The sequence below is a fragment of the Phocoena sinus genome, chromosome 3 (assembly GCF_008692025.1).
Source record: "Phocoena sinus isolate mPhoSin1 chromosome 3, mPhoSin1.pri, whole genome shotgun sequence".
NCBI lineage: Eukaryota > Metazoa > Chordata > Mammalia > Artiodactyla > Phocoenidae > Phocoena > Phocoena sinus.
In genome coordinates this window covers 17,058,310-17,070,930 of record NC_045765.1, presented here as the reverse complement: position 1 = coordinate 17,070,930, position 12,621 = coordinate 17,058,310, and positions in this window count along the sequence as shown.

Below are 12,621 nucleotides of genomic sequence, written 5' to 3'. Positions count from 1 at the left end.
CTCTTGTTGTGGAGCACAGGCTCCAGACGCACAGTCTCAGTAGTTGTGGCTCGTGGGCCTAGTTGCTCCGCGGCATGTGGGATCTTCCCAGACCAGGGCTCGAACTTGTGTCCCCTGCATTAGCAGGCAGATTCTCAACCACTGTGCCACCAGGGAGGCCCTATTTTTAGTTTTTAAGGAACCTCCATACTGTTCCCCATAGTGGCTGTATCAATTTACATTCCCACCAACAGTGCAGGAGGGTTCCCTTTTCTCCACACCATCTCCAGTATTTATTGTTTCTGTATTTTTTGATGATGGCCATTCTGACCAGTGTGAGGTGATGCTTCATTGTCATTTTGATTTGCATTTCTCTAATGATTAGTGACGTTGAGCATCGTTTCATATGTTTGTTGGCAACCTGTTTGTCTTCTTTGGAGAAATATCTATTTAGCTCTTCTGCCCATTTTTGGATTTTTTTTTTTTTTTTTTTGATATTGAGCTGCATGAGCTGATTGTATATTTTGGAGATTAATCCTTTGTCAGTTGCTTCTTCTGCAAATATTTTCTCCCATTCTGAGGGTTGTCTTTTCATCTTGTTTATGGTTTCCTTTGCTGTGCAAAAGCTTTGAAGTTTCATTAGGTCCCATTTGTTTATTTTTGTTTTTATTTCCATTTCTCTAGGAGGTGGGTCAAAAAGGATCTGGCTGTGATTTATGTCATAGAGTGTTGTGCCTATGTTTTCCTCTAAGAGTTTTATAGTGTCTGGCCTTACATTTAATCCATTTTGAGTTTATTTTTTATGGTGTTAGGAAGTGTTCTAATTTTATTCTTTTACATGAAGCTGTCCAGTTCTTCCAGTTCCACTTTTTGAAGAGGCTGTCCTTTCTCCATTGTATATTCTTGCCTCCTTTGTCAAAGATAAGGCGACCATATGTGTGTAGGTTTATCTCTGGGCTTTCTATCCTGTTCCATTGATCTATATTTCTGTTTTTGTGCCAGTTCCATACTGTCTTGATTACTGCAGCTTTGTAGTATAGTCTGAAGTCAGGGAGCCTGATTCCTCCAACTCCACTTTTCTTTCTCAAGATTTCTTTAGCTATTCAGGGTCTTTCGTGTTTCCATACAAATTGTGGAATTATTTTTCCTAGTTCTGTGAAAAATACCATTGGTAATATGATAGGGATTGGATTGAATCTGTAGATTGCTTTGGGTAGTATAAATTTCACTATGTTGATTCTTCTGATCCAAGAACATGGTATCTCCTCATCTGTCTCTATCATCTTTGACTTTTTTTTTTTTTGGCAGTACACGGGCCTCTCACTGCTGCGGCCTTGCCCACTGCAGAGCACAGGCACCGGACGCGCATGCCCAGCGGCCATGGCTCACGGGCCCAGCCGCTCCATGGCATGCGGGATCCTCCCAGACCAGGGCACGAACCCGTGTCCCCTGCATCAGCAGGCAGACTCCCAACCACTGCACCACCAGGGAAGCCCTATCATCTTTGATTTATTTCATCAGTGTCTTAAAGTTTTCTGCATACAGGTCTTTTGCCTCCTTAGGTAGGTTTATTCCTAGGTATTCTATTCTTTTTGTTGTAGTGGTAAATGGGAGTGTTTCCTTAATTTCTCTTTCTGATTTTTCATTGTCAGTGTATAGGAATGCAAGAGCTTTCTGTGCATTAATTTTGTATCCTGTTACTTTACCAAATTCATTGATTACCTCTAGTAGTTTTCTGATAGCATCTTTAGGAATCTCTATGTATAGTATCATGTCACCTGCAAACAGTGACAGTTTTACTTCTTCTTTTCCAATTTGCATTCGTTTTATTTCTTTTTCTTCTCTGATTGCCATGGCTAAAAGTTCCAAAACTATGTTAAATAATAGTGGTGAGAGTGGGCACCCTTGTCTTGTCCCTGACCTTAGAGGAAATGCTTTCAGTTTTTCTCCATTGAGAATGATGTTTGCTGTGGGTTTTTCGTATATGGCTTTTATTATGTTGAGGTAGGTTCCCTCTATGCCCACTTTCTGGTTAGTTTTTATCATAAATGGGTGTTGAATTTTGTCAAATGCTTTTTCTGCATCTGAGTTTATCATATGGTTTTTAGCTTTCAATTTGTTAATATGGTTTATCACACTGATTGATATGTGTATATCGATGAATCCTTGCATTCTTGGGATAAACCCCGCTTGATCATAGTGTATGATTCTTTTAATGTGCTGTTGGATTCTGTTTGCTAGTATTTTGTTGAGATTTTTGCATCTATGTTCATCAGTGATATTGACCCTTAATTTCCTTTTTTTGTGACATCTTTGTCTGGTTTTGGTATCAGGGTGATGGTGGCCTCATAGAATGAGTTTGGGAGTCTTCCTCCCTCTGCTATATATTGGAAGAGTTTGAGAAGGATAGGTGTTAGCTCTTCTCTAAATGTTTGATCAAATTCGCCTGTGAAGCCATCTGGTCCTGGGCTTTTGTTTGTTGGAAGATTTTTAATCACAGTTTCAATTTCAGTGCTTGTGATTGGTCTGTTCATAATTTCTATTTCTTCCTGGTTCAGTCTTGGAAGTTTGTACTTTTCTGAGAATTTGTCCATTTCTTCCAGGTTGTCATTTTTATTGGCATATAGTTCCGTGTAGGAGTCTCTCATGATCCTTTGTATTTCTGCAGTGTCAGTTGTTACTTCTCCTTTTTCATTTCTAATTCTATTGATTTGAGTCTTCTCCCTTTTTTTCCTGATGATTCTGGCTAATGTTTTATCAATTTTGTTTATCTTCTCAAAGAACCAGCTTTTAGTTTTTTTGATCTTTTCTATCATTTCCTTCATTTCTTTTTCATTTATTTCTGATCTTATTTTTATTATTTCTTTCTGCTAACTTTAGGGTTTTTTTTGTTGTTGTTGTTGTTCTTCTTCTTTCTCTAGTTGTTTTCTTTAGTTGCTTCTTCTTTCTCTTCTTTCTCTAGTTACCTTTAGTAAGGCTAGGTTGTTTATTTGTGATTTTTCTTGTTTCTTGAGGTAGGATTGTATTGCTAACAGCTTCCCTGTTAGAACTGCTTTTGCTCCATCCCATAGGTTTTGGGTTGTTGTATTTTCATTGTCATTTGTTCCTAGGTATTTTTAAATTTCCTGTTTGATTTCTTCAGTGATCTCTTGGTTATTTAGTAGGGTGTGGTTTAGCCTCCATTTGTTTGTATTTTTTACAGTTTTTTTTCCCGTAATTGATATCTCGTCTCATAGCGCTGTTGTCTGAAAAGATGCTTGATACAATTTCAATTTTCTTAAATTTACCAAGGCTTGATTTGAGACCCAAGATGTGATCTAACCTGGAGAATGTTCTGTGTGCACTTGAGAAGAAATTTTCTTCTGTTGTTTTTGGATGGAATGTCCTGTGGATATCAATTAAGTCCACCTGGTCTAATATGTTATTTAAGGCTTCTGTTTTTTTATTTATTTTATGTTTGGATGATCTGTCCATTGGTGTAAGTGGGGTGTTAAAGTCCCCTACTATTATTGTGTTACTGTCAATTTTCCCTCTTATGACTGTTAGCATTTGCCTTATGTATTGAGGTGCTCCTATGTTGGATGAATAAATATTTAAAATTGTTATATCTTGTTCTTGGATTGATCCCTTGATCATTACGTAGTGTCCTTCCTTGGCTCTTGTAATAGTCTTTATTTTAAATCCCATTTTCTCTGATATGAGTATTGCCACTCCAGCTTTCTTTTGATTTCCATTTGCATGGAATATCTTTCTCCATCCCTTCAGTTTCAGTCTGTATGTGTTCCTAGGTGTGAAGTGGGTCTCTTGTAGACCACATATCTATGGGTCTTGTTTTTGTATCCATTCAGTCAGTCTGTGTCTTTTGGTTGGAGAATATAATCCATTTACATTTAAGGTAATTATTGATATGTATGTTCCTATTACCATTTTCTTAATTGTTTTGGGTTTGTTTTTGTAAGTCTTTTCCTTCTCTTGTGTTTTCTGTCTAGAGAAGTTCCTTTAGCATTCGTTGTAAAGCTGGCTTGGTGGTGTTGAATTCTCTTAGCTTTCCCTTGTCTGTGGAGCTTTTGATTTCTCCATTGAATCTGAATGAGATCCTTGCTGGGTAGAGTAATGTTGGTTGTAGGTTTTTCCCTTCTGTTAATTTAAATGTGTCCTGCTACTCCCTTCTGGCCTGCAAAGTTTCTGCTGAAAGATCAGCCATTAACCTCATGGATATTCCCTTGTATGTTATTTGTTGCTTTTCCCTTGCTGCTTTTAATATTGTTTGTTTGTTTAATTTTTGTTAGTGTGATTAATATGTGTCTTGGCATGTTTCTCCTTGGGTTTATCCTGTATGGGACTTTCTGTGCTTCCTGGATTGATTATTTCCTTTCCCATGTTGGGGAAGTTTTTGACTATGATCTCTTCAAATATTTTCTCAGACCCTTCTCCTTCTGGGACCCCTATAATTCGAATGTTGGTGCGTTTAACTTTGTCCCAGAGATCTCTGAGGATGTCCTCAATTCTTTTCATTCTTTTTTCTTTATTCTGCTTTGTGGCAGTTATTTCCACCATTCTATCTTGCAGCTCACTTTTTCGTTCTTCCGCCTCAGTTGTCCTGCTGTTGATTCCTTCTAGAGTATTTTAAATTTCAGTTATTGTGTTGTTCATTACTGTTTGTTTGTTCTTTTGTTTTTCTAGATCCTTGTTAAACGTTTCTTGTATTTTCTCCATTCCATTTCCGGAATTTTGGATCATCTTTACTATCATTACTCTTAATTCCTTTTCTGGTAGTTTGCTTATTTCCTCTTCATTTATTTGGTCTTGTGGGTTTTTATCTTGCCCCTTTGCCTGCAAGATATTTCTCTGCCTTCTCATTTTGTCTAATTACAGTGTTTGAGGTCTCCTGTCCCTAGGCTGCAGAGTCGTAGTTCTTCTTGCTTCTGTTTTTTGCCTTTGGTGGTGAGGTTTGTCCAGTGGCTTGGATAGGCTTCCTGATGGGAGGGACTGGTGCCTGTGTTCTGGTGGGTGGAGCTGAGTCTTTTCCCTCTGATGAGTAGGGCTATGTCAGGTGGTGTGTTTGGGGGTGTCTGTGAGCTTATTATGACTTTAGTTAGTCTGTGTATTGATGAGTGTGTTTGTGTTCCTGTCTTGTTTTTTGTTTGGTGTGAGGTGTCCAGCACTGGGAGCTGCAGGCAGTTTGGTGGAGCCGGGTCTCGGATTCAGATAGAGGCCTCCGAGAGAGCTCTTGGTGATTAATCGTCCCTGGGGCCATGAATTCTCTAGTGGTCCAGCATCCTGGACTTGGTGCTCCCACCCTAGAGCCTCAGGCCTGGTTCAATTTGGGGAATGAAGACCCCGCAAGTTACTCATCCCAGTAATAAAGGGGAGTAAAAAAACTTTTTTTAATTAAAAAAATGATAACAAACCCCCAGACAAATGGTAAATAGTAAAATCAAACAAACAAAAACAGAAACAAGGAAATATGCACACACACAAAAGAAACAAAAACAGTCAAATAAAACAAAAATCAAGAGAACAACCAGACAAACAAAAGAACCCAAGAAAAAAAATCAAACAATTAAAAAGAAAACTAACAAAAACACAAAACGAAAAAACAAAACCAAAGCAGAGTGAGGCTGGGGTGATTAAGACTTACTTTGACAAATGGAATACGGGAAAGTGATGCTGTGTCAGTTCCAGATGTATCCCTTAAGAGCACTGGCCACTCATTCTTTCCCTCTCAAACTCAGCCACAATGTAGAAAATATGACTACTCTGAGGTTGCATTGCTAAGAGGGAGCTCAAGAGGAGAGACCATCTGAAGGAGCACTGAGGTACCAGATATGTGAATAATGCATCCATGGACCTTCCAGCTTTGCCCAGCTGCTGGCTGAAAGTGGCAGAGTGAGTCATCCCAGCCAATACCATTTGGAGGAGAAGAATCACCCAACTGAAGTCAATTATTGTAGCAACAACAAAATGATTGTGATTTTTGTTATTTTAAGTTGCTAAGTTTGTGGACTGGTTATGAAGCCATAGGATACTGAAAAGTAGGGCTTTCCATGTTTTCTCATTTTTCGTGTGTCACTTTTGGTTGTGTTTCAAGGAATGTGTCCATTTCATCTAAATTGTTGAGTTTATTATCATAAAGTTGTTTATAATATTTCCTTATTCTTTAAATATCTGTTGACTCTGTAGTGATATCTTCTATTTTTGATGTTTTGTAAGTTTTCCTCTTTTTCTTGATTAGTTTTGCAGGGTTTTTAAAAATTTTTGTTAATCATTTCAAAAAGCTATATTTTGGCTTCATTTTTTTATTTGCTTGTTTTTTATTTAATTGATTTTGGCTTTTTATCATTTCTTTCTCTCTACTCATTGTGGTGTTAATGTTCTTCCTTTTTAGATTGTTAAGGTGTAAATTTGAACTACTGATTTTTTTATATGAAAATATATGTTTAACATCTTTATTGGAGTATAATTGCTTTACAATGGTGTGTTAGTTTCTTCTTTATAACAAAGTGAATCAGCTATACATATACATATATCCCCATATCTCCTCCCTCTTGTGTCTCCCTCCCTCCCACCCTCCTTATCCCACCCCTCTAGGTGGTCACAAAGCACTGAGCTGATCTCCCTGTGCTATGCAGCTGCTTCCCACTAGCTATCTATTTTACATTTGGTAGTGTATATATGTCCATGCCACTCTTTCACTTCGTCCCAGCTTACCCTTCCCCCTCCCCATGTCCTCATGTCCATTCTCTGTGTCTGCGTCTTTATTCCTGTCCTGCCCCTAGGTTCTTCAGAGCCTCTGTTTTTAGATTCCATATATATGTGTTAGCATATGCTATTTGTTTTTCTCTTTCTGTCTTACTTCACTCTGTATGAAAGACTCTAGGTTCATCCACCTCACTACAAATAACTCAATTTCGTTTCTTTTTATGGCTAATATCCACTGTATATCTGTGCCACGTCTTCTTTATTCACTGTCGATGGACACTTAGGCTGCTTCCATGTCCTAGCTATTGTAAATAGAGCTGCAATGAATGAACTATTGATTTTTAATCTTTGCTTTTTTTCTATTATAGACATTTATAGACTGTATATTTATAGACATTTATAACTGTATATTTTCTTATAAATGTCTATAATAGAAAAAAAGCAGATTAAGCACTGCTTTAACCTCATTCCATAAAATTTGTTATTTTTTGTTTTCATCATCATTCAGTTAAACTATTTTCTAATTTCCCTACTAATTTTTTGTCATGAGTTATTTAAAAGAATGATGCTTACTTTCCAAATATTTGGGAGGATTTTCTAGGTATCTATTGTTCTTGATTTTTAATCTAATTCCATTGTGCTCAGGAAACATACCCTGGAAGATTTTAATCTTTTGCATTTTACTGAGACTTGTTTTATTACTCAGCATATGGTCTATTTTAGTAAATGTTCATGTGCACTTGAAAAAAATGTGTATTTTAAAATTGTTCAGTGAAATATTCTGAAAATGTCAGTTAAATCAAGATTGTTGATAATGTTGTTCAGATCTTTTATATCTTTACTATTTTTTTGTCTCCTCATTCTGCAAATTACTGAGGTAGAGGTGTCAAAATCTCCAGTCATGATCAGGAAATTGTCTATTTTTCTCTTTCCTTTAGTCAGTTTTTGCTTTATGAATTTTGAAGCTCAGTTATTATGTATAAAGTTAAGATTTTAATGACTTCCTGCTGAGCTAACTCTTTTGTTATTATGAAATGTCCCCCTTTATCTGTGGAAATACTCTTTGCCTTGAAGTCTACTTCATCTTATTTTAATATAACCATACCAGATTTCTTATTTTTACCATTTTCATCTTTTTCCATCCTTTTACCTTCAATCTGTGTCTTTATATTTCACATTCATGTAGTTGGGTATTGTTTTTAAAAAGTTTACTCTGACAATCATTTTCTTTGAACTAGAGTATTCAGCTCATTTTTACTAAATTATATAGTGGATTTTAAGTCTAACATCTAGTTTATTTTTTTTTAATTTTATTATTTTTGGCTGCATTGGCTCTTAGTTGTGGCATGCAGGATCTTCGTTGAGGCATGCGAGATCTTTCGTTGTGGCGTGTGGGTTCTTCATTGTGGTGCATAGGCTTCTCTCTAGTTGTGGCATGCAGGTTTTCTCTCTCTAGTTGTGGCGCCTGGGCTCCAGAGCACATGGGCTCTGTAGTTTGCAGCACACAGGCTCTAGTTGAGGTGCATGAGCTCAGTAGTTTTGGCACACGGACTTAGTTGCCCCACAGCATATGGGATCTTAGTTCCCTGACCAGGGATCGAACCTGCGTCCCCTGCATTGCAAGGCAGATTCTCTACCACTGGACCACCAGGGAAGTCCCTAGTTATTTGTTTTATACTTTTTCCATCTGCTTTGTGTTCCTCTTCCTCTTTTGTTGGCTTCTTTTGGATTAATTGAATAGTTTGTATTCTTTTTTCATCTCCTTTATTGGCATCAAAGCTATTCCTCTTTTTTATTTTTTATTAGTTGCTTTAAGGATTATAATATGTGTTCTTAATTTATCACAGTCTAATTATAATTATTATTGTTTCACTTCACACATTATTATTCACACTTCACAAATATAAGAAACTAATAACAGTATAACTTCATTTTCCTCTTCATCCTTTGTGATATTTTCATAATTTTAATTATATGCATATTATAAACCTCAATTTGTAATGCTATTATTTTCACTTTAAATGGACATTTTTCTTTTAAGGAAATTAAGGGGAAAGCTAGTGTTTTAAATTTACATTTAACATTTTTCAGTGTTTGTCATTTCTTCCTATAGATCTGTGTTTCCATTTGGTATCATTTATCTTTAGCCTAAGAACTCTTTTTAGTAGTTCTTATAGTGCAGGTCTGCTGGTAAACAATTCTTTCAACTTTTAAAAAATCTGAAATGTCTTTATTTCACCCACATTTTTAAAGAATATTTTCATTGGATACAAAATTCTTAGATTACAATTTTTTCTTTCTTCATTTCGGTGTTATTCTGTGATCTTCTAGTCTCCATTGTTTCTAATGAGAAGGTAATTGTCTTTGTGTCAGTGCTTCTGCGTATTTATTTTGTCATTTTGCCCTGGTTGCTTTCAAAGTTTTCTCTTCATCTTTGGTTTTCAGCAGTTTGATTATAATGTACTTACTTGTAGTTTTCACTGTATTTACCCTGCTTGGGGGTTTGTTTAGTTTCTTGAATTGGCAAGTTGATGCTTTTCACTACATTTAAGAAAATTTCAATCATTATTTTTTCAAAAAATTGTTTCTTTCCTATTCTTTCTCTGCTTTCCTCTGAGACTTGAATTGGACTTAGACTATTTAACATTGTCCCACAGGTCACTGGGACTCTGTTCATGTTTTTAAATTGAAAAAAAATTTTTTTCAGAGTGGAAATTTTTATGAATCTATCTCTAGTTCAGTTGCTCTTTCTCTTGTCATCTTATATTTGCTTTTAAGCCAATCTAGTACATTTTTGATTTCTGATATTTTCTTTTCGGTTATAGAATCTCCATTTGTTTCTTTTTCATAATTTCTGTTTCTCTGTGGACATTTCTTATATGTTCATTCATTAGGACAATATTTTTCTTTAAGTTTTTAACATATTTGGAATAGCTTTTTTAAAAAAATCCTTGTGTGCTGATTCTAACATCTGAGTCATCTCAGGATCTGTTTCTAACTGTTTTTTTCTTGATTATGAGTCATATTTTTTGCTTCTTTGCATGCCTAGTAATATTTTACTGTATCCCTGGACATTGTAAGTTATACATTTTAAGGAATCTGGCTTATTTTTTTTCTTTAAAGAGTTTTGAGTTTTGTTCTGGCAGACAGTTAATTTACTGGTAGCTCTCCTTGATCCTTTCGAGGCTTAGTTTTAGGCTTCGCTAGGGCAGGGCTGTTGTATTTATCTGTTGCTCTGTAACAAATTACCCCCAAACTTAGCACTTTAAAACAACTTTTATTATCACACCATTTCTGAGGATCAGCAATCTGGGAGTGACTTGGTTTAATGGTTCTGGCTCAGGGTCTCTTATGATGTTGCAATCAAACCATCATTTGGGGCTGTAGTCATCTAAGGCTCCATCATAGTTGCAAAATATGCTTTCAAGAGCACTCGTGCTTGTTGGCAGATCTCTTTCCATTGCTGGCTATGACAGAGGCCTCTTTTCCTCTTCATTTGGGCTTCTCCATGGGAGGGGGACTGGACAAAGTTATGAATAACAGGTGAGGATCATTGGGGAGGGGCTACCAGCTGCTACAAGGGTCTAGAGTAACACTTACTCTAGGTTAGGGTTTCTCAACCTTGACAATATTGACATTTTGGGCTGGAAAATTCTTCACTGTGTGGGATTATCTTGTGTACTGTAGGATGTTTAGCAACATCCCTGGCCCTACACACTAGATGGCAGTAGTGCTTCCTATCATGACAGTGAAAAAAGGTCTCCAGACTTTACCAAATGTCCTTTGGGGGAGGGGCAAAAATCACCTCTTCCCTCCAACTGGCAGCCACTTCTCTAGGACCCGAATCTTATTTGTGAGATGTGGGATAAATATTCTGTCACAGATGAATGTCTTAATAAGGTCTCTTTAATCTGGTTGGGCTAGAACTCCAATGACTCCTAGCACTGTGTGACTTTTAGTATTGCAGCTCTGCTTTCAACCATGTGTCAACTGCTTTCTGCTGTGTCTTTCTGTCTTTCTCTGTACATGTGCAGCCCAGGTCTCATCCAGTTCCCTTCTCTATGCTACTCAACTTTTTTTGGGTAAATTAATTAATTAATTAATTTTTTGGCTGCATTGGGTTTTCATTGCTGCACGTGGGCTTTCTCTCATTTCGGTGAGTGGGCATTTTACTCTTTGTTGCAGCACGCGGGCTTCTCATTGCAGTGGCTTCTCATGTTGTGGAGCATGGGCTTTAGGTGCGAGGGCTTCAGTAGTTGTGGCACGTGAGCTCAGTAGTTGTGGCTCGTGGGCTCTAGAGTGCAGACTCAGTAGTTTTGGCTCATGGGCTTAGTTGCTCCACAGCATGTGGGATCTTCCTGGACCAGGAGTCGAACCCATATCCCCTGCCTTGGCAGGCAGATTCTTAACCATTGCACCACCAGGGAAGTCCTGCTACTCAACTCTTCATGTTTTGGGTGCTTCAACAGCCCCAAACTCTTATTTCTGCCTTTTCAACTCAACATTTGCACTCTCTCTGCTATTTGTGCTCTCTCTGCTATTTGTGCTGGGGCTCCTTCTTTGCCGTGGTCAGGAAATTGTCCTAGGTCAAGAGCCAGACAGCACACGGGGCTCACCTGATATGCTTCCTTCTCTTAGGGGTTGCAATCCTTAGCTGGCTACAACAATGCTTTACAGCATTTTCCTTAGGTATTTTGTCCCATTATATCTATTTATGGCAGAATGGCAAGTGTGATGACAATTATTCCATTGTGGCTGAAGGTACATATTCTCAACATATTGTTGTTGTTGTTTTTAAAGGAACCAACATTTAAAAATCAGAAGATTTCACTGCTCTGGAGAATCACATGGGACTGACAAATGACAGTATTTGTCCAGACTGATGGTTGCTGTTCATCTTCACATTTATGCTGTTGTTTTTCTTATTTCTATGAATCCAAGTGCCTCCACCTCTGTGTCTCACAAAAAATGGAAAGATATTCTGAGTGGACAGTGTGGTTTTTCTCACACATGTCCAACCTCACTTGTTTTTGTCATCCACACTTGAGCTGGTGACCCATTTTCTTGAAATTTAGGGAAAGATGAGATCCAGGGGAAGAAAACATTCTGGTGTCATCTGTCTTGTCCATAAATAAAGCTTGGAGACTGTTTGATTTGAGCCAGCGTATCTCCCATGAATTCATTGGGCTGGGGTTATCCACATGGTCACCACCAGGCAATTAAATGAACAGACTTCCTGAGGGGTTGGCTCTGATGTGGTTGTCTGAGTCTACTCAGAAGCTATTCATTTTCCCGAGGGCTCTGGAAAGAGACCCTTCAGTAGCACGTTACTGAAAGAAAACTCAAAGAGGAGAAGAACTGTGCTTCACCGTATCAGGGTCATCTTCTGAATCAGATCCCATTTCACCCTGTCTAGGGGTTCTGAAGGAGCAAGAACAGGCTCTATCCTAAATGCAGACCAGTGGCGTATCCCCCAGGAGGTCCCTGTGCACGAAATCAGGACAATCATCACTGAATCCATAAAAGCAGGAAAAGCGTTAAACTGCACTTAAGTGGGGTTTGTACACTTGAATGCCCAGAGGGGCCAGATATGCAACATAAATGAATCAAGCTAGATGTTGAACAAAATGGAGTGGAGGGGTCTGTGGCCCCTGGAGGGCACCTTTCCTGGTTGGGCAATCCATTTACAGAAGTTTAAAACATGGAGCCAGTCAAACAAATCCACACCTGGGTTTGCCAGTGGACTGCTAGTTTACAGATCTGGTTCACATTCTTTATTAGTCCAGTGGAAGATACTGTTGCCAGTTTTCCCTGGGGGCATCAGCTGTCTTGTCGGGATGTGCACAGTATGGAGGAGGCTAGTTTCAGTAGCTTGGGCCATTCCTGGGGGATTTGGGTTATGCCCAAGGGCAAAGAGCCCAGCATGAGCTTCATGGTCTG